The sequence below is a fragment of the Nycticebus coucang genome, chromosome 1, assembly GCF_027406575.1.
Source record: "Nycticebus coucang isolate mNycCou1 chromosome 1, mNycCou1.pri, whole genome shotgun sequence".
NCBI lineage: Eukaryota > Metazoa > Chordata > Mammalia > Primates > Lorisidae > Nycticebus > Nycticebus coucang.
In genome coordinates, this window is record NC_069780.1 from 50,468,550 (window position 1) to 50,493,894 (window position 25,345).

General features: G+C 37.3%; 1 pseudogene; it reads right to left on the reverse strand.

The window, feature by feature from the left end:
• Positions 1-4,996: 4,996 nt before the first annotated feature.
• Positions 4,997-25,345, reverse strand: part of LOC128590256 (60S ribosomal protein L21-like) — an 85,183-nt pseudogene continuing 64,834 nt past the window's right edge.

Sequence of the window (25,345 nt, forward strand, 5' to 3'; positions counted from 1 at the left end):
GTGCCTTGTGAAGCCACTTCATCACTTTCAAGGATCCCTATAAGATGAATATTGATTTTCTTCGAATTATCGAGAGCTCTCTGAGAGAGTGATCTGTTTTTGCCCTCCATTAGTCTTCCTCTGTGAGAGTTTGGGAGCATTTGATAGTTTCATCTTTAATGTCAGAAATTCTTTCTTCTCCTTGCTCCATTCTGTTACTGAGGGATTCTACTGTGTTCCTCAGATCTTTGAGGGCTGCAACTTCTTGTCTCGATGTGTCAAAATCTTTGCTCATTTGGTCTTTGAATTCATTGAATTCTTGAGACATCTTTTGGGTTACTGCTTGGAATTCTAATTTGATCTTATTTGCTATTCAGATTTTGAATTTGATTTCTGATATCTTAGCTATTTGTTTGTGCATGGGATCTAGCGCTGTGTCTGCCCCATTGATCCTTGGGGGATTTGATCTGCTCTGATTATTCATATTGCCAGAATATTGCCTTTGATTTCATCTCAGGATTGTTTTTCACCATTGCCTCTTGCCATTCTCAGAGTTGGGGTTGTGTCTCTCTGAGATTAGACCCAGGGGGATCACTCTATTGTTGCTGGATCTTTGTAGGGAGTGACGCTGTGTAGCTCTTCTGGGGCTGCCCCAGCCAGGGAGTTCTGGTTGTGGGAGTAGAATCAGAGTGTGACACCCTGCGATCCAGCAACTGGGCAGGGGGTGGTGCACATGGTTCTGGGAGTGCCTGGCACCCAGTGACTTTGGCACAGAAGGCCCAAGGCTCCAACAGTCTCTGGCTAGGAGAAGGGCTCCATGCAGAGGCAGGGAGTGCTCTGGAGGGCATGCAGCTACCAGAGTCCCTGGCCAGACATGCGGGTGGTGTGGAGAAAGGGAGGGTATGGGAGGGAGGACATGGGGTTGGGCAGCTCCCAGAGTTCCTGGTCAGTGCCTGGGAGGCCCAGCGGGCATTTTAGAGGGTCCCTGTGGAGCTCTTATTGGGGATCGGGAGGGTGCAGCTCTTCCAGAGATCCAGGAGGTTCACTGCGCAGCTCTTACCAGGGTCTGGCAGGGTGCCGTTCACGGGTCCAGGCAGCTGTTCTGGAGGTGGGAGGTTGCTGATCATGGTTCCAGTGCAGCTCTTCCGGAGGTCCAGGAGGGTGCTGATCGGGAGTCCTGGTGCAGCTCTTCTGGAGGTCCAGGAGGGTGCCAATCACCGGTCCTCATAGTTATATTTATAGAGATCTTTCACGTCCTTTGTTAGATAAACTCCCAAATATTTCATCTTCTTTGGCACTACTATGAATGGAATGGAGTCCTTAACTGTTTTTTCAGCTTGACTATTGTTGGTATATATAAAGGCTACCGATTTATGGCTGTTGATTTTGTAACCTGAGACGCTGCTGTATTCCTTGATCACTTCTAAGAGTTTTGCAGTAGAATCCCTGGTGTTTTCCAGACATAAGATCATATCATCTGCGAAGAGTGGAAGTTTGATCTCTTCTGACCCTATGTGGACACCCTTCATCGCCTCTTCTTCCCTAATTGTGATGGCTAAAACTTCCATTACAATGTTAAAGAGGAGTGGAGACAATAGGCAGCCTTGTCTGGTTCCCGATCTGAGTGGAAATGATTTCAATTTAACTCCATCAATACGATATTGGCTGTGGGTTTGCTGTAGATGGCCTCTATCAGTTTAAGAAATGTCCCTTCTATACCAATTTTCTTAAGTTTTGTGATCATGAAGGGATGCTGGATATTATCAAAAGCTTTTTCTGCATCAATTGAGAGAATCATATGGTCTTTGTTTTTTAATTTGTTTATGTGCTAAATTATACTTATAGATTTACGTATATTGAACCAGCCTTGAGACCCTGGGATAAAACTGACTTGGTCATGATGTATAATTTGTATGATGTGTTGTTGGACTCTGTTTGTTAGAATCTTGTTGAATATTTTTGCATCTATATTCATTAGTGATATTGGTCTATAATTTTTTTTCTTGTTGAATATTACAAGAAACTTTATTCTCAGAAATATGAAAATCTGAAGGAAATTGACCAATACTTGGAAGCATGTCACCTTCCAAGACTTAGAATCAAGTGGAAATGTTGAACAGGCCAAAATCAAGTTCTGAAATAGCATCAACCATACAAAATCTCCCTAAAAAGAGAAGCCCGGAGCAGATGGCTTCATGTCAGAACTCTAGCAAACCTTTAAAGAGGAACTAGTACTTATATTACTTAACCTGTTCCAAAATGTAGAAAAAGAAGGAATTCTACCCAACATGTTCTATGAAGCAAACATCACTCTGAAACCCAAACCAGGAAAAGACCCACTGTATATATATCTAACAAAGAACTGGACTCCGGAGTACTAAACAATAGGGTGAAAGACTACCAAACAGAATAAATAGACCCAAGATTACAAAACCAAACCACTTCATAAGGGGATATCTAAATAATGACAAACTTGAAAAAATGTTCATATTCTAAATCCTGTATCGTTTTTTCCAACAATGTTCACAGCATCTTTACTAGAGATAGTTTCCATCTCAAGAACCACTTTTTTTGTTCATTCATAAGGAATGACTCCTCATCTATTCAAGACTTACCATGAGATTGCAGCAGTTCAGTTACATCCACAGGCCCTGCTTTTAATTCTCATTATCTTTCTATTTTCACCATATCTACAGTGTTGTGTTAGACAGAAGTCTTGAACCCCTTGAAGTCATAAAAGAGGGCTGGAATCTTCTTCCAAACTCCTGGTAACAATATTTTGACCTCTTCCCCTGAATCACAAATATTGTTAGTGGCATCTGGAAGGGTAAATCTTTCTCAGAAAGTTTTTAAATTTACTTTACCCAGGACCATTATAGGAATTACTATATCTGGCAGTATAGCCTTAGAAAATCAAAATTCTTAAATAGTACAACTTGAAAGTCTGAATTACTCCCTCATTTGTGGGCTGCAGAATGGATATTTTATCAGGCATAAAAACAACATTAATCTCCTTCTACATTTCCATCAGAACTCTTGGGTGACCAAGTGCATTGCCACTGAGCAGTAATATTTTCAAAGCAATCTCTTTTTCTGAGTAGTAAGACTCAACAAGTTTAAAATATTCGGCCATGGATATCCATCCTTCTTTCTTTTCTGCCACACATTGGAAGAAGAGTTGTCTTGGACCACACATTAAATACCCAAACACTATTGAAGGCTTATGAGCAAACAAAAAAAGGTCTTTCGATAGATATGCCATCATCCAACCTTTGTTGTTCCATTGACAGAGCACAGGCAGAGAGTACTTAGTATAATTTAAAGGGCTCTATAGTTTTGGGCAACAGAAATAGCATTAACTTTGTTCTCAAGTCACCAGCTACGTTAGTCCCCAACAAGAGAGTCAGCCTGTCCTTTGAATCTTTGAAGCCAGAATTTGACTTCTCTCTAGCTATGCAAGTTCTGGATATGTTTCTTCCAATATAGGTCTGAAAATCTGTTGCTAAATGTAACCATCTTCATCAATTATCTAAGTAGGTTTTCTAAAGAACTTGCTATAGCTTCTACATTAGCACCTTCTTCTCCTTCACCTGGCACTTTTGTGTTTTGGATGTGGCTTCTTCAAGGGAGGTGGGAGAAGGAGAGGAAAGAGAGAGGAAGGGAAAGTTAAATAAATGAAAAGGTGAATTGTTAATTTATGGAACACAAACTTTTACACAATTAAAAAATATGATCATAAGACTTGGCCTGTAGTCAACAGTAATATATAGTGACAATAACATAGACATGGTTTAGTTCAATAAATCAATATTTATATAATTATATTGGGAGGATGGGAAGAAGCAGGTTGAGGAGAGAGCTACACTTTCATCTAGCAAAACAGGGAGCCAACAGATAAATGCTAAACAGCAATGCTAACATGTTACTTAGAAACATGAAAGTAATTACCAGAAACACTGAAAATTATTTCCTCTGGAGACATCTGAAGGGTGAAAACACACAGGTTTAGTGACCACACTCTTCAGTATTTCTTAGTACATGAGGAAAGCAAATTTGTGCATCTATTTTTGATGTTTTAAAAAAATTAACTGAAACAAAAAATGTGTTCCGATTATAGATTTTCAAGATTTTAACCTTATTTTTATGATATAAAATAGTGTTGATTGTGCTACCTGAAATTCTTCCACCATTGTTTCCTTTACCAAAGTACCACTTTTCCCTACCATCTTGGTAACTTGATGGGTTAAAGGTCCTAAATGGTTACATTTACTATTGTTTATGGTTTGTCGTCAAGGTTACAGAAACAGCAACTACAGCAGGCAATTAAACCAACTTCATAGCATGCCTATGCTATGACACCCAAGTTCCAATTTTCCAGTTGAACTTGGATCTCAAATTTAGCTTCACACGAGCTCAGTCTGTCTCAGGACAAAGTGAAGCTGAGTGTATACTGTGTTATAAATGCTCCAATGTTTGACATCATTTTTTCAAACATGTCACATATTTTATGGAACAGAACACAGTAATAGCAATAAAACTGTAGGATTTATTTAGAAGTCTTTTTTCTTTCTTGTGTCTCAAAGTATTTTCTCTAACTTTACATTTTTCTTATTTTATCCTTCATGGCAATCTCTTAATAAAGACAGCAATGATATCTTGAACTCTGGAAGGAAAATATCAAAGATAAGAACTAATTAATCTCTAGTAATTTTTTTACAGTATTAGCTCTTTATTTTTAATACCTCTTACCATGAATTCATAGGGAAAAGGTTCCAGCAGCACAGAGGCACCTTGCCATTAAAGGTGACAAAGCGTTGCATGACTATTATGCTGTGAATTCATGTGGAACAGGTTCCAGCACCTTATATTACTGTTCCATGAGGTCTCTTGATTATCCTGTGCGCTATGCTGTACACCTATTATGCCATGAATTCATGGGGAATAAATAAGTTCTAGCACCTAATATCACGGTTTCATTGGTTTCCTTGGTTTTCCTGTGTGCTCCACTGTATGCCTATTATGCCACAAATTCATGGGGAATGGGTTTCTGGAGCTCAGGCTCCTTTCTGTTGGTTCTCACAAACTGTGTTTCTCTGGGTGGAGCAGGCTGGCACTTCAGCTGAACCCAGGTACCTTTCTCTTTGGCTTCTTTTTTTTCCTGATCATTTTCCTTCATGCATTTCAGGAAACTGTCTTGGCTCTCAGAGTGCTTAATATGCTCAATACGAACATTAATCCTCTTGGCAAGAATCTTTCCCTTAACTCGTTTGTTTGCACCAATGCCAACAGCATGCTGGCTAACACTGTAGACTCTTCCAGTTTTGCCATGGTAACATTTGTGTGGCATGCCTTTTTGAAGAGCACCCATTCCCTTGATGTCTACAATATCACCTTTATTGCAGATTTGCATATATGTGACCAAAGGAACAACTCCATGTTTTCTAAAAGGCCTAGAGAACAAGTATCAGGTGCCTCTCCTCTTTCCCTTTGTGTTTGCCCTTTTGGTGTGTTACTGGAAGATGGCATCTCTGGCTGAAAGGAAGTAATTCTTTCCATTAATCTTGTTTACTCTCTTTTTACATTTCTCACCATGAGACTGCAACTGTAAAGTCAGAGGTCTACTGACCCTGTACAGAGAATGTTGTTTCCTAACACAGACATCCTAAACGCAAAGTTCTGAAGTTGACGTTAGAACTAAAGCTCCTAAAAGATGGATTTGCCATGGTCTAGCTTACCAATTCCATACTTCTCTAGGCCTGCTTGAAGATAACTGCTTGTCACCCTTTAATAGGAAAAGTTGAGGCCTAGAAATCAAAATATGATTTCTAAGACCTGTTCTAATATTAGAGTACAACTGGATAAACTTATCATATCTTATTATATTCACTAGACATTAGTTTGAATTTGTAAATGATAACAGGCGACCCAAAGTTACTAAAAGTGATATAAAGACATTTATTGCTATAGTGATTGGTTACCTTTAAACATTAAATTAATTTAAACCTGTATATAAGCCTGTTTAAGTTGTCTGGTATTTTTAGAAAAAAAAAATTAAACAAAATGTAAATTGTTTTAAAAACATGAAAAATAAAACTTAAATGCAAAAGAATATCTACATATTTCTCCTACTTAATTCTCAGTTTGATGGCTTTAGACTTGGGCTATTATACTTCTCAGTAACATGGATTGGAGAGGAAAGAGGTGATGCATTCTCTTAGAGGTTTGCTTAATTACAGCATACTTCATATGATACATTTCTGGGGAGTGTTGGCACTGCTTCCGTGCACTGGAATCCAATTCTGAACCAACATTGCCTCAGAGACAAATAAGATATTGCCGTTCCTGGAATCTAACAGTCCCTTGAGGAAAAGGGGGCTGGAGTACAGAGCCAGAGCCAGGGCTGAGGATGAATGAGGGGCCTTGGTTACTCCTACACAGTCTTGATGGTCGATAAGCACTAGTTAAATTGGACATAGATTGCTGGCTTAAAATTCAGCGAGCTTGTCTTATGGAACATATTTCTTACTCAATGTTCCTCTCACTTCACAAAGGAACACCATTCTCCATCTAACCAAACTTGGAAGTGATCCTTGATTCACATCCTCTCTCATATTCCATGTCTAATCATTCGTCAAATTGTTTTTCCTGCTCTAGGAGAATTATGTCTGGAATATTAATATTCCTTCTATGTCATTGTTGTCACTAAAGTAAACCCTGGGAAGGGTTTCTAATCACTCTGCCCACACCTGGGCTTGCCCTGTCTAATCTTTTTGGAAATACAATGTGATCTTGTTATTGCCATTTTGTCTTCTTAAAACTGTAAAGTAGCTACAATTTGTCTTAAAATATATTCAAAACCCTTAAAAATGTCTGATAGTATGGCCCCTATATCTCATGTCATCTCACTCTTGTCCTCTCTGCTACAAATCTTCTGAACTTCTTTCAGATTTCAAGCGTTACAGGTCAAATCAATTGTTTCTGGGACTTTTTTGTGTAGGTATGTTTGTAAGAGATGCTATCACTTCATCCTCCTCCTATTCCTCTTGTCTCCTTTTGTGTCAGTTTAACAGTTAATTCTTTTTTTTTTTGTGTGTGTGTGTGTGTGTGTGTGTGTGGTTTTTGGCCGGGGCTGGGTTTGAACCCGCCACCTCCGGCATATGGGACCGGCGCCCTACTCACTGAGCCACAGGCGCCGCCCAACAGTTAATTCTTTAAAGAAGCCTTTGTCATGCTTAGGCAAGTTTAAGTCCCCACCTTTAATGCCTTTCTACCCTGAGTCTCTATTATAAGTTATTTGAAAGTTCAACATTCATTTGACCCTAAGCCTCATTTCATCAGGACTTTGTCTTGCTGGTATTTGGCATCCTCATTTCTAATACAGATCCTGGAACAGGACAGAAGCTTGATTACAATTGATTGAATCAAAATGAATAAAATACATAGAATGATAAAAATATGTAGCAGCTTCCTCTCAAAATGTTCAAGACTAGAGATTTCAAAACATTTTTACTGACATTGTTATAATCCATATTTTGTTTCTCTGGTTTGTACATTAGAATTGTTTGTGGCTATGCACTTGTGTCTGTGTGCACTGTATAAGAGAGGGAAGGGGGGAAGAGAAGAAGGCATGAGTGACAAGGAACAAAAAATATGTATTTTAGTGAATAGTGTGGAACTCACTGTGAAAGCTGCTTTGGCTTCCTGTTATCAGATTGCTTAATATGAAAGGCCCTGCCACGTTCCAAAGTCTTTTCTGGCCTCTTGGTATAGTAGAGATAATCCTATATACCAAAACAAAGATGGTTATAAAGTTCAAATAGAAATTCTTTTGAGAATAGCATACCTGATATCTTTGTCTTTCTTTTTTTTTAAGTGTGAAGATCTGAGGGAATATATGAAACCTAATCCCTTCCTCTGGTTTTACGAAAATGTCAAGAACAAACTACATGCAAGTCTCAGTGTATATTTGCAGTTGCTGCAAAGAGAATGTTTTCTCCATTCCTTGGGAAAACAGTCATTTTTTTTTTTACTCATTTTAAAAAATGAGCTAGATTTTTTTCAAAGATGACCCCATTGAGAACTCTGTATACTTTGGAAGGATCACCTTTATTAAATTATATACCTTGGAATAGTATTTTGTTGTTGTTGTTGTTGCAGTTTGGCTGGGGCCGAGATTGAACCCACTACCCTTGGTATATGGGGCCAGTGTCCTACTCCCTGAGCCACAGGCACTGCCATACCTTGGAACAGTATTGCCTTTGAGATGTTTAGAAGTTAAAAAAAGGGATGCCCTACATCTTTGTGGGGGTTACGTTACACTGTATCAACCATTGAAGGTTTTGAGAAGTATTCTGGCAGAATTAGAGTCATTTTGGATTAACCTAGACTTCCAAACATTTTTATCATTTAACCAAATATTTTTTTTTTCCTTGAATGTCTGTAAAAATCAGACATTCAGAAATTCAGGAAAATATTGCCAAGATTCTAGTGTAATGAAAAAGAAAATAGACCTCCGGAAGAGCTGAGCCGGGACCAGTGATTGGCACCCTCCCGGACCTCAGGAAGAGCTGTGCTGGGACCTGTGATCAGCACCTTCCCACCTCTGGAAGAGCTACGCCAGGACCTGTGATCGGCACCCTCCTGGACCACAATAAGAGATGCACAGGGACCGTCCCAGACCTCTGGAAGAGCTGCACTGGGACCCGTGATCGGCACACTCCCGGACCTCTGTAAGACCTTTACCCTCCTGGACCCCGCTAAGAGCTGTGCTGGGACACACTATCCCACACGCTGGGCCTCCCCATGCCCTGACCAGGAACTCTGGGAGCCATGCAACCCTGCCTCAACCCTCCTGTACCCTCCCTGCCTCCACACTGCCCACGTGTCTGGCCAGGGACTCTGGTAGCCGTGTGCCCTCCAAAGCCCTCCCTGCCTCTACGCAGAGCCCTTCTCCTGGCCAGAGACTGCTGGAGCCTTGGGCCATATGTGCCAAAGTCACTGGGTGCCAGACACTCCCAGAACCATGTGCACCACCCCCTACCCTGTTGCTGGATCCGGGAGTGTCACACTCTGGAGCTGCTCCCACAACCAAAACTCCTGGCTGGGGAAGACCCAGAAGAGCTACACAGGGTCATTCCACAAAGATCCAGCAACAATAGAGTGATCCCCCCCGTTCTAATCTCGGAGAGACACCACCCCAAATCTGAGGATGGCAAGAGGAAACAGTGTAAAACAATCATGAGACGAAATCAAAGGAAAAACTCTGGCAATATGAATAATCAGAGTAGGTCAACTCCCCCAAGGAACAATAGGGCAGACACAAGATCTCATGCACAAACAAATAACTGAGATGTCAGAAATAGAATTCAGAATCTGGATAGAAAATAAGATCGAATTAGAATTCCAAGCAGTAACCCAAAAGATTTCTCAAGAATGCAATGAATTTAAAGACCAAATGACCAAAGATTCTGATACATCTAGACAAGAAGTTGCAGCCCTTAAAGATCTGAAAAACACAGTAGAATCCCTCAGTAAAAGAATGGAGCAAGCAGAAGGAAGGATTTCTGACATTGAAGACAAAGATTTTGAACGCTCCCAAACTCTCAAAGAAGAACAGGAATGGAGGGCAAAAACAGATCACTCTCTCAGAGAGCTCTGGGGTAATTCAAAGAAAATCAATATTCATCTTATAGGGATCCCCGAAAGCGACGAAGTGGCTTCACAAGGCACAGAGTCTCTTTTCCATGAGATTATGAAGGAGAACTTTCCAGACATGCCGACAGATTCTGAATTTCAGATAGCTGACAGTTTCAGAACTCCAGCATGACTCAACCCAAATAAGACATCCCCCAGACACATCATAATCCATTTCACTAAAGTTAATGTGAAGGAGAAAATTCTGAAAGCTGCTAGATGAAAGAAAACCATTAACTACAAGGGGAAGAATATTAGAATAACTGCAGATCTCTCTGCTGAAACCTTTCAAGCTAGAAGAGGATGGTCATCGACTTTTAATCTCCTAAAACAAAATAACTTTCAACCCAGGATCCTATACCCAGCTAAACTGAGTTTCATCTATGATGGAGAAATTAAATACTTCAATGACATTCACATGTTGAAGAAGTTTGCCATAACTAAACCAGCTCTCCAGGATATTCTCAGACCTATCCTCCATAAAGACCAGCATAATCCTCCACCGCAAAAGTAACCCACCAAGAAAATTTTGATCAAATTCCAACTTCCAAAGTCACAAAAGGATTGAAAATGTCCAGCAGACTCTTGAAAGGCTTATCAATATTCTCAATCAATGTGAATGGTTTAAACTGTACTCTAAAGAGGCACAGGTTGGCTGAATGGATACAAAAACTCAAGCCAGATATGTGCTACATACAAGAATCACATCTTACATTAAAAGACAAATATAGACTCAAGGTGAAGGGATAGTCTTCTATATTCCAGGCAAATGGAAAGCAGAAAAAAGCAGGCATTGCAATCCCGTTTGCAGATGCAATAGGCTTGAAACCAACCAAATTAAGGAAGGATAAGGATGGACACTTCATATTTGTTAAAGGTAATACTCAATATGATGAGATCTCAATTATTAATATTTATGCACCCAACCAGAATGCACCTCAATTTATAAGAGAAACTCTAACACACATGAGCAACTCAATTTCCTCCACTTCCTAGTAGTTGAAGATTTTAACACCCCTTTAGCAGTGCTGGATAGATTCTCCAAAAAGAAGCTAAGCAAAGAAATTTTAGATTTAAACTCAACCATTCAACATCTGGACTTAACAGACATCTACAGAACATTTCATCCAACAAAACTGAATATACATTCTTCTCATCAGCCCATGGAACATATTCCAAAATCGACCACATCCTAGGCCATGAATCTAACATCAGAAAATTTAAAAAAAATAGAAATTATCCCTTGCATTTTCTCAGACCATCATGGAATAAAAGTTGAACTCAATAACAACAGGAACCTGCATACCCATACAAAAACATGGAAACTAAACAACCTTATGCTGAAGGATAGATGGGTTATAGAAGAGATTAAGAAGAAAATCACCAAATTTTTGGAACAAAACAACAATCAAGACATGAATTCCCAGAACCTCTGAGATACTGCACAGGCAGTCCTAAGAGGGAAATTTATAGCACTGCAAGCCTTCCTCAAGAAAAGGGAAAGAGAGGAAGTTACTAACTTAATGGGACATCTCAGGCAACTGGAGAAAGAAGAACACTCCAACCTTACACCCAGCATAAGAAAAGAAATAACTAAAATCAGAGCTGAACTAAATGAAATTGAAAACAAAAGAATTATACAACAGATCAATAAATCCAAAAATTGGTTTTTTGAAAAGATCAATAAAATAGATAAACCTTTGGCCAACCTAACCAGGAAGAAAAGTAAAATCTCTAATTTCATCAATCAGAAATGGTAATGATGAAATAACAATAGACCCCTCAGAAATTCAAAAAATCCTTAATGAATACTACAAGAAACTCTACTTTTAGAAATATGAAAATCTGATGTAAATCTACTAATACCTGGAAGTACGCCACCTACCAAAACTTTGTCAGAATGAAATGGAAATGTTGAACAGGCCTACATCAAGTTCTGAAATAGCATCAACTATACAAAATCTCCCTAAAAAGAAAAGCCCAGGACCAGATGGCTTTACGTCAGAATTCTACCAAACCTTTACAAAAGAACTAGTACTTATATTACTAAACCTCTCCAAAATATAGAAAAAAGAAGGAATATTACCCAACACATTCTACGAAGCAAACATCCCCTTGATCCCCAAACCAGGGAAAGACACAACAAGAAAAGAAAATTATAGACCAATATCACTAATGAATATTGATGCAAAAATACTCAATAATATCCTAACAAACAGAATCCAACAACACATCAAAAAAATTATACAGCATGACCAAGTCAGATTTATCCCAGGCTCTCAAGGCTGGTTCAATATATGTAAATATATAAATGTAATTCAGCACATAAACAAACTAAAAAATAAAGGCCATATGGTTCTCTGAATTGATGCAGAAAATGCTTTTGATAATACCCAGCATCCCTTCGTGATCAGAACACTTAAGAAAATTGGTATAAAATGGACATTTCTTAAACTAATAGAGGCCATCTACAACAAACCCACAGCCAATATCATATTGAATGGAGTTAAATTGAAATCATTTCCACTTAGATCAGGAACCAAGCAAGGTTGCCCATTGTCTCCATTGCTCTTTAACATTATAATGGAAGTTTTAGCCATTGCAATTAGGGAAGAAAAGCCAATCAAGTGTATCCACATAGGGTCAGAAGAGATCAAATTTTCACTCTTCGCAGATGACATGATCGTATATGTGGAAAACACTAGGGATTCTACTACAAAACTTTTAGAAGTGATCAAGGAATACAGCAATGTCTCAGGCTACAAAATCAACACCCATAAATCTGTAGCCTTTATATATACCAACAATAACCAAGCCGAAAAAACAAATAAGGACTCTATTCCTTTCACAGTAGTTCCAAAGAAGATGAAATATTTGGGTGTTTATCTAACAAAGAATTTGAATGATCTCTATAAAGAGAACTATGAAACTTTAAGAAAAGAAATAGCTAAAGATGTTAACTAATGAAAAACATACCATCCTCATGGCTGGGAAGAATCAACATCGTTATAATGTCTATACTACCCAAAGCAATATATAATTTTAATGCAATTCCTATCAAAGTGTCATTGTCATATTTTAAAGATCTTGAAAAAATAATACGTCATTTTGTATAAAATCTGAAAAAAACCTCGAATAGCCAAAAAATTACTCAGAAATAAAAACAAAGCAGGAGGACCCATGCTACCAAACCTGAGACTGTACTATAAATCGATAGTGATCAAAACAGCATGGTACTGGCACAAAAACAGAGAAATAGATGTCTGGAACAGAATAGAGAACCAAGAGATGAATACAGCTACTTACCGTTATTTCATCTTTGACAAGCCAATTAAAAACATTCAGTGGGGAAAAGATTCCCTATTTAACAAATCGTTCTGGGTGAACTGGCTGGTGATCTGTAAAAGACTAAAACTGGACCCACACTTTTTACCATTAACTAAGATAGACTCTCACTGGCCAAAAGTTTTATTTTTTTTTTTTATTTTTTTTTTTTTTTAATTTTTTTATTAAATCATAAGTGTATACAATGATATGATTATGAAATACTTGATGAAAGTGCAGGGAAAACTCTTGAAGGAATCGGTCTGGGTGAATATTTTATGAGGAGGACTCCCCAGGCAATTGAAGCAGTATCAAAAATACATTACTGGGACCTGATCAAACTAAAAAGCTTCTGCACAGCCAAGAACATAGTAAGTAAAGCAAGCAGACAGCCTTCAGAATGGGAGAAAATATTTGTAGGTTATACCTCCAATAAAGGTTTAATAACCAGAATCCACAGAGAACTCAAATGTTTTAGCAAGAAAAGAACAAGTGATCCCATCTCAGTGTGGGCAAAGGCCTTGAAGAGAACCTTCACTAAAGAAGACAGATGCATGATCCACAGACACATGAAAAAAAGCTCATCATCCTTAATCATCAGAGAAATGCAAATCAAAACTACTTTGAGATATCACCTAACCCCAGTAAGAGTAGCCCACATAACAAAATCTGAAAAACAGAGATGTTCGTGTGGTTGTGGAGAAAAGGGCATACTTCTACACTTCTGGTGGGAATGCACACTAATACATTCCTTTTGGAAGAATGTTTGGAGAATACTTAGAGATCTAAAAATAGACCTGCCATTCGATCCTATAATTCCTTTGCTAGGTATATACCCAGAAGACCAAAAATCATAATATAACAAAGACATCTGTACCAGAATGTTTATTGCAGCCCAATTCATAATTGCTAAGTCAGGGAAGAAGCCCAAGTGCCCATCGACCCACGAATGGACTAGCAAATTGTGGTACATGTATACCATGGAATATTATGCAGCCTTAAAGAAAGATGGAGACTTTACCTCTTTCATGCTTACATGGATGGAGCTGGAACATATTCTTCTTAGCAAAGTATCTCAGGAATGGAAGAAAAAGTATCGAATGTACTCAGCCCTAGTATGAAGCTAATTTTTATCTTTCATATGAAGGCTATAACCCAACTATAGCACAAGAATATGGGGAAAGGGCCAAGGTAGGGGAAGGGTGCAGGGAAGTCAGGGTGGAGGGAGGGTAATGGGTGGGGCCACACCTACAGTGCATCTTAGAATGGGAACAGGCAAAACCTACTAAATGCAGAATACAAATGTCTACATACAATAACTAAGAAAATGCCGTGAAGGCTACGTTGAACAGTTTGATGAGAATATTTCAGATTGTATATGAAACCAGCACATTGTACCCCTTGATTGCACAAATGTACACAGCTATGATTTAACAATAAAAAAAAAGAAAAAGAAAATAAGCTCCATCAACATTATCGGTCTCTTTTACTTCTTAGAAAATTTGTTATCTTCTAGAGACAGTTATCATTTGTAAAATGACATTCACACCTGTTGCTGAGTAGTATAGTGAGAATTAAATGAAAGTTATATTGCAGGTTTCCCACTCAAAATCTTATTTTCCTCTTCTAAGCTCCAAATTATGAAAGAAAAATTCCAACAGATCATTTAATATGAAAAAAGCATATTAATAATGCATATTTCTTCAAAGGGGGAAATATTACTAATTTTTACTATTGCAATCGTATCATTTGTGCAAATTGTCAACCTGAAATTTTTGCACTGAGAGAACGTCAAAGGTGGAGGTTTCATACAAATTCCAGCTGTTTCCATTAAACATTGTACAGCTTAATGGCAAACAGTACCCTGTGTGTGCTCTGCTAGGGTCACACCTGATTGGCACTGCAGTGGAAGTACAGGGAGATGCACTTCTCAGAGGAACAAAGAAACTGTGGAAACAATAACTCCATCAGCTCTTTTACATTCACATCACTCTCAGCACGTCTGCAAATCATAAATGGCTTCAAAGAATGAGAAGTCGGAAATTGGAGCTCACCACACATGGGTTTCTGGACAAGTCTAGATGTGGAATTGGAAATGACTGAATTTGATTGCCTTGTCAAAATTGTGCCTGCACTTGAATCTGACCTTTATCTCCTCTTCATCCCCCAAACGCTTGGGTTTAAGGAATGGAAAATTCAAGGTACCAGGAAAACTCTACCACCAGAGAGTAAATACAGCACCCTCTGGGTATTCATACTTCAGAGAGAACAAATGGCTTTTTTCCTGAGAGAACTGCTGTTAGCAAATATATGACAGGTCACAGGCTTTTGGTCTAGTGAATTAGCAGTGAAATATCAGACTGAAGCTTACAGAATGCAGCTCGCTCAGTCAGAGGATAATGACCATTTCCTGCAGGAGTCTTGGTTATTCCAAGTTTTGGTGATTGTTCCACGTGCATTTTTGCTGAATTCATGTTTAAGAAACAGGAAAGTCAAACTATGATTCCTCTTTTAAAAGGCAAGAAAGTATTAAAATTTAAGGCTTTGAAATCATACATGGCTTTGTCAATTTTCAAGATCTACACATCTGATTACGTCTAAGTTTCTTCTTTTTTTCTCAAAGGATAGATCAGGATATTAGCAAACAGCAAAAATCGTGCATAAATGTTCGGAATGGGTTAATCCCTTTCATCTGTTATTAAAGCGAGAGGAAACGCCAGGAATAGGAAACATACTCCCGCACCAGCTGTGTTGGAGCAGCAGTTCAGCTTCTGCTAACGCTCGTCTTTCAGGAAGAATCACCAACAGGTTTCCTTCCCTAAATTATATTTCATTTCACATGTTGATTTTTGGTACATGAAGAACGATATTCATGGGCCGATGTAAGCTTTTGATTATTTTCTGTTTATTCCCATTTTTATTTACTCACTTAATAATATAATTATTATTAAACCTATTGACTGAACCAAACACCAGCGCCTTATAACAACTTACTTCTATGGAGACTTTTGCCAAACCATTTCTCTATCTTCTTCAATCCCAGATGTAAACCTGTTCTTCATTTTTTCACCTTATTAATCATCTATTCAAGACAGAAGGACTCACACGGGTCAGTGCTGGCAGTGCTGGCGACTGACGGTTCTTCATGTCCCTTCTGGAAGTGCCTGAGGGTCTCCTGACATGGGTTACCCCTTCTCAGAGGCCTGTGACTCCGGTCAGTGGGTGGGGGTGGAAGGTCAAGGTTTCAATGCCCAATGCCGCACAGTGCAACTCCACAGAGATCTCCCAATTCCAGAGTTCTTTGTGGGGGTGTGCTTAGGCTTTTTTTATTCTTGAGATTGTATTGCAGTTTAATCTCTCTCGTCTTTCATTTTGTACACACAAATCTCCTTCACATATTCTGTTCCCAGGGAACCCAATCTTTGACGCTTTGGTGAACAAACGCTAAAGAAGTAGTCGTGTAACAATTGCAATCAGTGTAACTGGCTTATTGTACCCTCAATGAATCCCCAACAATAAAAAAAAAAGAAAAAAAAAAAAGAAGTAGTCGTGTATCCATAAGCAAAAAATCCCCCAGAACAAAAAAACTTTGATTTAAAACTTCATCGTTTATACAGAAATGAACTTAAATAGATAATGGATCATATGTAAAATTATAAAAGTTTAGGGGAAAAAAAATCCAGAAAAAAAAGAACATTTTTTCATATGAAAAGATTTTCAATTTCATTAGCTATTAGGAAAAGGCAAATTAAATGAAAATGAGATATTATACATCTATTAGAATATCCAAAATGAAAAAAAAAATGACAACAGCAAATGATAGGGAGGATGTGGAGAATCTGGATAGGTCCTACATTGCTGGTGGAAATGTAAAATGCTATGGCCACTTTGAAAAATAGGTATTTTTTTATAATACTAAACATGCAAATGCCATATAATCCAGCTATCACACACTTTAAATATTTTTCCCAGAGAAACTGAGACTTATGTTATGAAAAAAATCTACTACATGTAGCAGCTTTATTCATAATAACGAAAAACTGGAAACAACCAGATATCCTTCAATGGGTAAATGGTTAAACCATGGTACATTTACACACCAAACTATAAAAATGGAAGCGTCATGGTACATGCAACAACATAGATGAATCAACAGGGTGTTGTACAGAATGAGAAAAGCCAATCCCCAAAGGTTACATACTGTAGGATTTCACTCATATGTATATATAGGATTCTTGAAATAACAAACTATTGAAATGTAGAATAGATCAGTAGTTGCCGAGTTCAGAGATGGGATTGTGGAGATATGGCTCCAAAGAGCAACACAAGTGATCCTTGAGAGGGATTGTGTTCTATATCTTCACTGTAGTGTTGAATACACAAATCTACACATGTGAAAAGATTGCATCTAACTAGATACATGTACACAAAAAAGTACAAAGTAACTCAAAGTCTGATTGTTTGTATCAATGTTAATATCCTGGTTGTAATATTGTCATATAGTTTAGCAAGATGATACTAATAGGAGCATCTGCCATAAAGGCACATGGGATCTCTTTGTATCGTTTGTACAATTGTATATGACTTTATGTTTGTCTTAAAATAAAAATTTTAATTTAAAAGTGTAATGAGTGTTTTTAATTGTTATAATAGTAGTAGTCATGCAATGTAGTAGACATGTCTTTGGGGACTTTTTCTTTCTTTCTCATACTTCCCAATTTACTCTATATGGCTGCTTTGATGGCAAGATTTATCCCATCTGGGCAGTACCTGTGGCTCAAAGGGGTAGGGCACTAGCCCTATATAACAGAGGTGGTGGGTTCAAACCCAGCCCCAGGCCAAAAACTGCAAAAAAAAAAGATTTATCCAAAATGCTGCATATACCTTTCTTTCATTTATTTTTACTGCTGTCTAATATTTCAATTTGTGACTGTAACACAATTCATGTGTATATTTTCCTATTGACTAGCATTTGTGATATTTTTGGGGTTTTGTTATTATTATTATTAACAGTACTATGAATAATTTTGCCCTCAGTGTGCAAGAATTTCTAGTTCACCATTCTGCCCCTTTCATTCTTTCTAATTTGGGGTGTATTTTTTGTTCTATTTACAACTTAGTTTATTGTTTTTTTTTCAGTCATTTTTCTAGTACAACTTACAGCTTCTCTCAAAGCATTGTTTTTGTATTTTCCCATAGGTTTTGTTGTATTAATGCAATGTGGTTATTTTTAGTTCTATATATTTTCAACACTGAATTATGTCAACTTTGCCATAAATTATCTAGATAAGGTCATTTTTATTTAATTTCCAAATAAATACAAAATACTTATTTATCTTTTTTAGCTGTTGTTCTTATGCAATTTTAGCTGGATTTTATCACTCTCAGAGAACATGTTCTGAATGATACTTACACTTTGAAATTATTGTTTCCTGCTTGATAGCATAGTAAATGATCAATTTTGTGACTGTCATATACATTTAAAAAAATGTATGTTCTGGCAAATGCCAGGGGTTAAAAAATGTATATACTCTATTTGGGATACTGTGTATCTCTGTTAGAATAAACTTGTTTTTGCAATTCAAATCACATCGTTAATTTTCATTTTTGTCTATTTGTCCTCTCAGTGATTCAAAAAAGAGTGTTGAACTCTTTGTAATACTAGATTTATCTAAACTTCCCAGGAATTCTATCAATTTTCTAATTGATGTAAATTGAGGCTTATTTATTGGATACAAATTCAATTAAGAGTTATAACTTTTTGGTGAATTTCAACTTAAATCATTTATCAAAGGGTTACCAACCCTAACAATGTGTTTTGCTTTAATGTTTATTTTTTTCTGTGATTATTATTAAATCACTCTCTTTTATTTCCTACTTGCCTTAGAAAGTGAGCTAATTTCTATGAATGCATAAAATTTTATTTCATGCCTTTTGAGAGTATAAAAATAATATCTGGTGTCTTACATTATACTAGAATTATTATTATTTGTGGTTCAAGATGCAAAACAAGTTATTAACAATTTTACAGTAAACTTATGTTACATTATTGTAAAAACAATATATTGAAAATGTAGATGTGTTTAGCCATTTCTTCAATTATTTATAAATCAAAAAAATTATTTATGAATCAAGTATGACATAACAGAAGTCCCCTTTTTGTTTCCCTCTAAACCCTTTTATTATATGGACAAAAACAAACAGCTACCCCTCCTAAAAGAGAGTAATAACAAAAGCTTGTATTTATTTTAAAATTTTCACAGATTTTTATTGTCGGGAAAAAATATCTCCTGAATGGGGAAAGTTGGCTAGGCCTGGGGTTCACATGCATACTCCTAGCACTCTGGGAGGCCGAGGCAGGAGGATCACTTGGGCCCAGAAGTTGGAGACCATCCTGAGCAAGAGGCAGACCCTATCTCTACTAAGAATAGAAAAACTAGCCAGGGTTGTGGAGGGCATCTGTACTTCTAGCTACTGGGGAGGCTGAGGCAGGAGGATCACTTGAACCCAGGTGTTTGAGGTTCCTGTAAGCTAGGCTGATTCCATGGCACTCTAGCCTGGGCAATTGATAATTAATATATATTTTTTGTTTCAAAAATATATTTATAATAATAAAATAAATAGAAATTTTAAAAATAAGGAAAGTTAGGTAAGTTTATGTTTAGCACTACTCCAATAATCTAATAAATTTGCTACCTCCTTTATAATGTACTTTAAGCAGGCCCCACCCTATCATATATTACCATGTATATTTTAGGCAGATAAATATAGAAATAGATATAATTAAGGTCCTTTAGCATAAAAGATAAACAGTGGAATAAACAAATGGATAAGTGCCTAATTCATTAATTAATAAAGAAAATAAAATAAAATGGTGCTCTTTTCTATTAAAGTGAGTCAGATAGGCTAGAAAGTAATTAAAAGCAATGTTTGGGGGATTGCGAAATATTTAGCTGATGTCATTAGGACTTATCCCAGCTGTAACAGTTAAAGCGCACTGATCCTTTTATGAATGATAAATTTTGGTTTCTTGTCAAAGAATCAGACTGTTCTAAAGCTTTCTACTTGTCAACTTTTCAGAAAAGTCTCAACAGGAAATAAGATCTTTGCTTTCTTCATTTAGTGCTTATGTAAGGATTCAATAAAACTTCCAACCTTATTTTATTTGGGGCATTTCTTCTCACTTGTTTAAACTGTTTAACTTTAAAAGAAACCTCATTCTTATCCAAAGCTTAACAAAAACAACAAAGACTGTGAATATGTGTCTAATTTTAGCTGATCTTCCAAAGTAAGGTATTTGACAAGGTTGGTAGCAATTACTGTTCACAGGTTTTTGACTTTGACTCATAGACACACAGTTGCCTCATCAATCATCTAAAATCATGGTTCTAATCATGAAATATCTCCCCCCTTCCATCTTAGAAAACATCAATGGCTATCCACTGATTTCATATCTATATGGGCAAAGTTTGAACTACTTCTCAAAACTAGATCACCTTCTATCTTGATGTGAATTTATCAATTCAATTGAATTAATCAATTCCTTTCATACTCTTTACTTATTATTATTATTATTTTTTTTTTTTAGAGACAGAGTCTCACTTTAATCACCCTCGGTAGAGTGCTATGGTGTCACAGCTCACAGCAACCTCCAACTCCTGGGCTTAGACAATTCTCTTGTCTCAGCCTCATAAGTAGTTGGGACTACAGGTGCCCACCACAACGCCCGGCTTCATACTCTTTACTTTTTGTATATTCTGATACATATTAGAGCTGGCATATACATTTATCCTGTCCTTTACTCAGGTGAGCTTCTTTTTATCATTTACCTCATCTCTGCACATTTCATGTCTTTTGACTGGAGTGTTTAGGCCATATACATACATTCAATGTTATTGCTTAATACTTAATACTTCCTTTTGATTTCTGGTTGTTTTGTGGTCCTCTCTTTCTTCCTTCAGTCTTGTCTTCCTCTGTTTTGGGTAGTTTTCTCTAGTGGTATATTTTAATATTTTTTTTTTATATCTTTTTTTTTTTTTTTTATTTTGGCCAGGGCTAGGTTTGAACCCGCCACCTCTGGCATATGGGACCGGCGCCCTACTCCTTGAGCCACAGGCGCCGCCCATATTTTAATATCTTGCTTTTAGTTTTTTTGTATCTAAGTATTATGATTTCAGGTTACCATTAGGCTTGCAAAAATCATTTTATATCCAATTATTTTAAACAAATATTGACTCTGCATACAAACAAACAAGCAAAGAAAAATCTACACGGAATTCTACACTTTGAATCCATTGCCCCACCCCTGGATTTTTAACTTTTTGTTGTTTTTTGTCTATATCTTTTTATACTATTTATCTCTCAAAAAGTTATTGTAGTTATTTTATTTATTTATTTTGATCTCTACAGATGTGTGGAGTTTATTTAAATAGGAGGAGGTCCTCCTTTGGTGAGAGGGTTCCAAAAGGTTATTGTGCTTACAAACTGTTTACACTAAATATTGATTCTGGCAACTCAAAAACATCCTTTTTCAAGATTGTTAGGGGTAAAAATTCATACAATGACTCCCAGATATTAACAATTTTACTTTTAAAAAGAGACAAAGGGCATGCATTTTAGGTTTGATGACATACTCGTCCTTTAATCTGGCCACACAAATACCTCTTTTCTAATGTTTTTATTCTTTTTTAAAAAATTAAGATATAATTTACATAAAATTCACATATTTAAAATGTATGTTGTAGTTATTTTAGATAGGCTTATCTTTTGGTCTTCCTACTCAAGATATACATTACAATTATAGAAGTATTTTGTTCTGTGTATTTGCTATTACTAGAGTTTTATACTTTCAGATACCTTCTTGTTGTTCATTAATATCTGTTTTTTCCTACCAAAAAACTCCTTTAGGAGTTCTTATAGGATAGGTCTGGTGTTGATGAAATCACTCAACTTTTGTTTTTCTGTGAAAGTCTTTATTTATCTTTCATGTTTCAAGAGTATTTTGCAGTATGTAATACTGCATGGTTAAGGTTCTTTTCCTTCAGCACTTTGATTATATGCAAGTCTCTCCTGGCCTATTAAGTTTCCCCTGAAAATTCTGCTACCAGACATTAGAGATTCTTTATATGCATTTTTTTTCTTATTTCCCTTATGATCATTTCTTTAGCCATGATGTTTGGAAACTTGATTATTAAATACCTTGAGGTAGTCTTGCTTGCATTCAATCTGCTTGGTGTTTATGACCTTTTTGTATATGAATATCTTTCTCTAGGTTTGGAAAGTTCTCTGCTATTATTTCTTTGAATAAACCTTCTATTCCAATCTCTCTCTCTCTGCCTCATCTTTAAGGTCAATAACTCTGATATTTGCCCCTTTGAGGCTAATTTCTGGATCTTATAGATGTGCTTCATTCTTTTTTTTATTAATTTTTCTTTCTTCTCTTCTGACTGTATTTTCAGATTGCCTGTCTCCAGGCTCACTGATTCTTTCCTCAGCTTAATCAATTCTGCTGTTAAAAGACTGATCCATTGCTAAGTTTTTCAACTGGATTTCTGCTTGATTTTTGAAAAATATTTCAATCTCCTCATTAAATCTGCCTGGTAGGCTTCTGAATTCCTTGTCTGTGGTTTTCTTGAAATTCATTGAATTTCCTTAGGATGGCTATTTTGAATGTTTCAATTCTTGCAGATTAGGAGAGCAAAGTAACCTGAGAATGGATGCCCTTGCCACAAGAAAATGTCTGGAGAGTGTGTTCTCACAGAAACAGAGAAAAAAGTATTTCAATAGAGAGTGATTTTTCATCTATACTGTATACTGTTGAAAGATATGAAGTAAAAAACAGATCATTGGACTAATAATGTCAAGGTAATTGGTAGTTTTCACAAGGGCTGTTGTAATGAAATGATGATCATGAAAACCCAACTGGAGTAGATTAAGGATGGAATGAGAGCTATAAAGTGAATGCAGGAACTAGGCATTATGATTATAGTCTGTTTTGTCTTGAGAGAAAATAGACAGATAGAAGAATATGTAGCAGAGTATGTTGGACCATGGGTGGTATTTTGTAAGATATAATGTAATAGGCTGATATTATACAAGAAGAAACAAATAAGTTAAAAGAAAGAAAGGAATTACTTGTAGCAGAGAAATCCTGGACGAGCAAAATGGAGTTGTTATTCCAGGCACACAGGACAGATTTAGTCCATGATAGGAGCAGGAAGTTTCCTTTAGTAGATTGGGAACAAAGGAAAGCAGCTGTAGGACAAAAGTAGGTAGGTTGACAGCAATTGTGTTAGTAATTTAGGTCGTCATCAAATGAGCCAGATTACTCTTCTCATTTTTAGATAATTATATAAGTTAAAAGTTAATAATTAAAAGCCCAATTTAGAATTATGAATACCTGACAATATATCAGTTCACCCAATTTGATAAACACTGGCCTAAAAATTGAAGTCCAAATATGAAATCTTAACTCTTTGAACTCATGAAGCCAGTTACTTAAATATATGTATAACTTTGCACATTTTTTTTCTTTATAAGGAAGCTTTAGGCAACATTTTAATAAGACTTTAGGTACATATACCTTTTTAACTTTCTCATTATCCCTTTGGACAGTGGGATTAACAGTCTTACACTTGTGGTATAGACAAGACCGAAATCTCAAGATATATAAAAATGCAAAATTTCATGAAAAAACTCAGAAAATTCAAAAAAAAATAGGGTATTGCACAAATATGAAAGTACAAATAATCTTCACATGTAGAAGATTTATAACAGTAAATAGGATAGTTTCCAGTACAACCAAAACAATGGAAAAATAGGTAAACAGTGAGTTCAAAAACTAATTTTGAATGGCTGATAAAACTATACAAAGTTCTGTTTTACTAGAAAGCAATGCTTTGAAAACTATTAAAAGATTTTTAAAATATTTGCAACATATTTTAGTAATTGCATTTCTAAAAACTTATCCTGAAATATTAATCAAAAATCCAGTAAAGTCATATGTTTAATTTTTTAACAGAATATGCATAATAGTAAAAACTTTATTTTTATTTATTTTTTTTTTTGTGGTTTTTTTTTTTGGCCGGGGCTAGGTTTGAACCCGCCACCTCCGGCATATGGGACCGGCGCTCTACTCCTTGAGCCACAGGCGCCGCCCAGTAAAAACTTTAAAATGTCCAATACAGGAAGGAGGTGACAAGGTGATCTGCAGGTTTTGAACACTGTGGAGTAAGACCATGGGACTTCAGCTGCTGGCAGCCCTCCTGGAGCATGGCCAGGCAGACCCGGAGGCTCCCGTCCAGAAGGAGAGTTAAAGGACAGAAATTTAGCAAGTAACCTGGCAGATTAGAGCTGTGCCAAGAGAGAAGGTTGAAGAACGCACATCAACCCTCCTGAGGTGAGCTGAGATCCCAAGGATACAAACAAAAAGTACAAAATCTATCACCAAGCAGATGGGTGTCCCCTCCCCCATGAGAACAGCTGGAGTACCCCATAAACAAATGAGCAGAGTTCAAAAGTCCTCCCATTATACTCCACAGGAGGGACCCTCTAAAAACTGGATATACTTCCCCTACTAGGGACATACTTCCCCTCCTAGGGTGCCATGGCACCCTCCTACCAGGCATAAAACTGTGTAAAACTGTATATATTCTCTACCTGCAATTCTGAGCTCCCAGCACTCCCCTCCACTCTCACTCTGAGGTCCGTAGGCCTGTCCCACAAGAGTCCAGATTTGGGGGTGTTTTCTCGAGAGGTGTGGACAGGGCATGGACTACTGCTTGCCAGTGCTGATTCTGCAGCACGGGGGTGAGGAAAGGATGGTCGGCTGAGAGGGAACCACACCAAAGTGGCAGTGCCCTGAGGAGCAGAACAGCAGCCATTTTTGGCAACAATAGGGCTCAGCCCTAGATAGTCTGGAGTCACACCACCTGTTTCGCTGGGCAACCAGAGGATGCTGGGCATCTTCTCAGGTGGCAACCACCGGTGGAACAGATCTGGGATGGAAGCACAGGCCTCGTGAGTAAAGGGTTTGCCTGAGACAGTACCGGCCTGGGTGGAGCGTGGGGACTGGAAAATGTGTGCGCAGTGCTGGCTGATTCCCAGGGCATGGCTGACCCAGAGGACCACTTTATTGAGCCTAAGATGCACCCAGCCCTCAGGGGATCATCAGCCTAGACAAAGGAGGGCAAGAGGCTAGAATTGATAGCTAACCGTGCTGTGGATACAAACCTGCAGCAGCACAGACAGGACCTGAGGTGTAGGTTCTGTGAACTCAAAACAGCATCTCTTCTGCAGGAGAATTTAGCTGGGGCAGAAACAAATTCCGCAAAGTTGTTCTGTTCTGTTG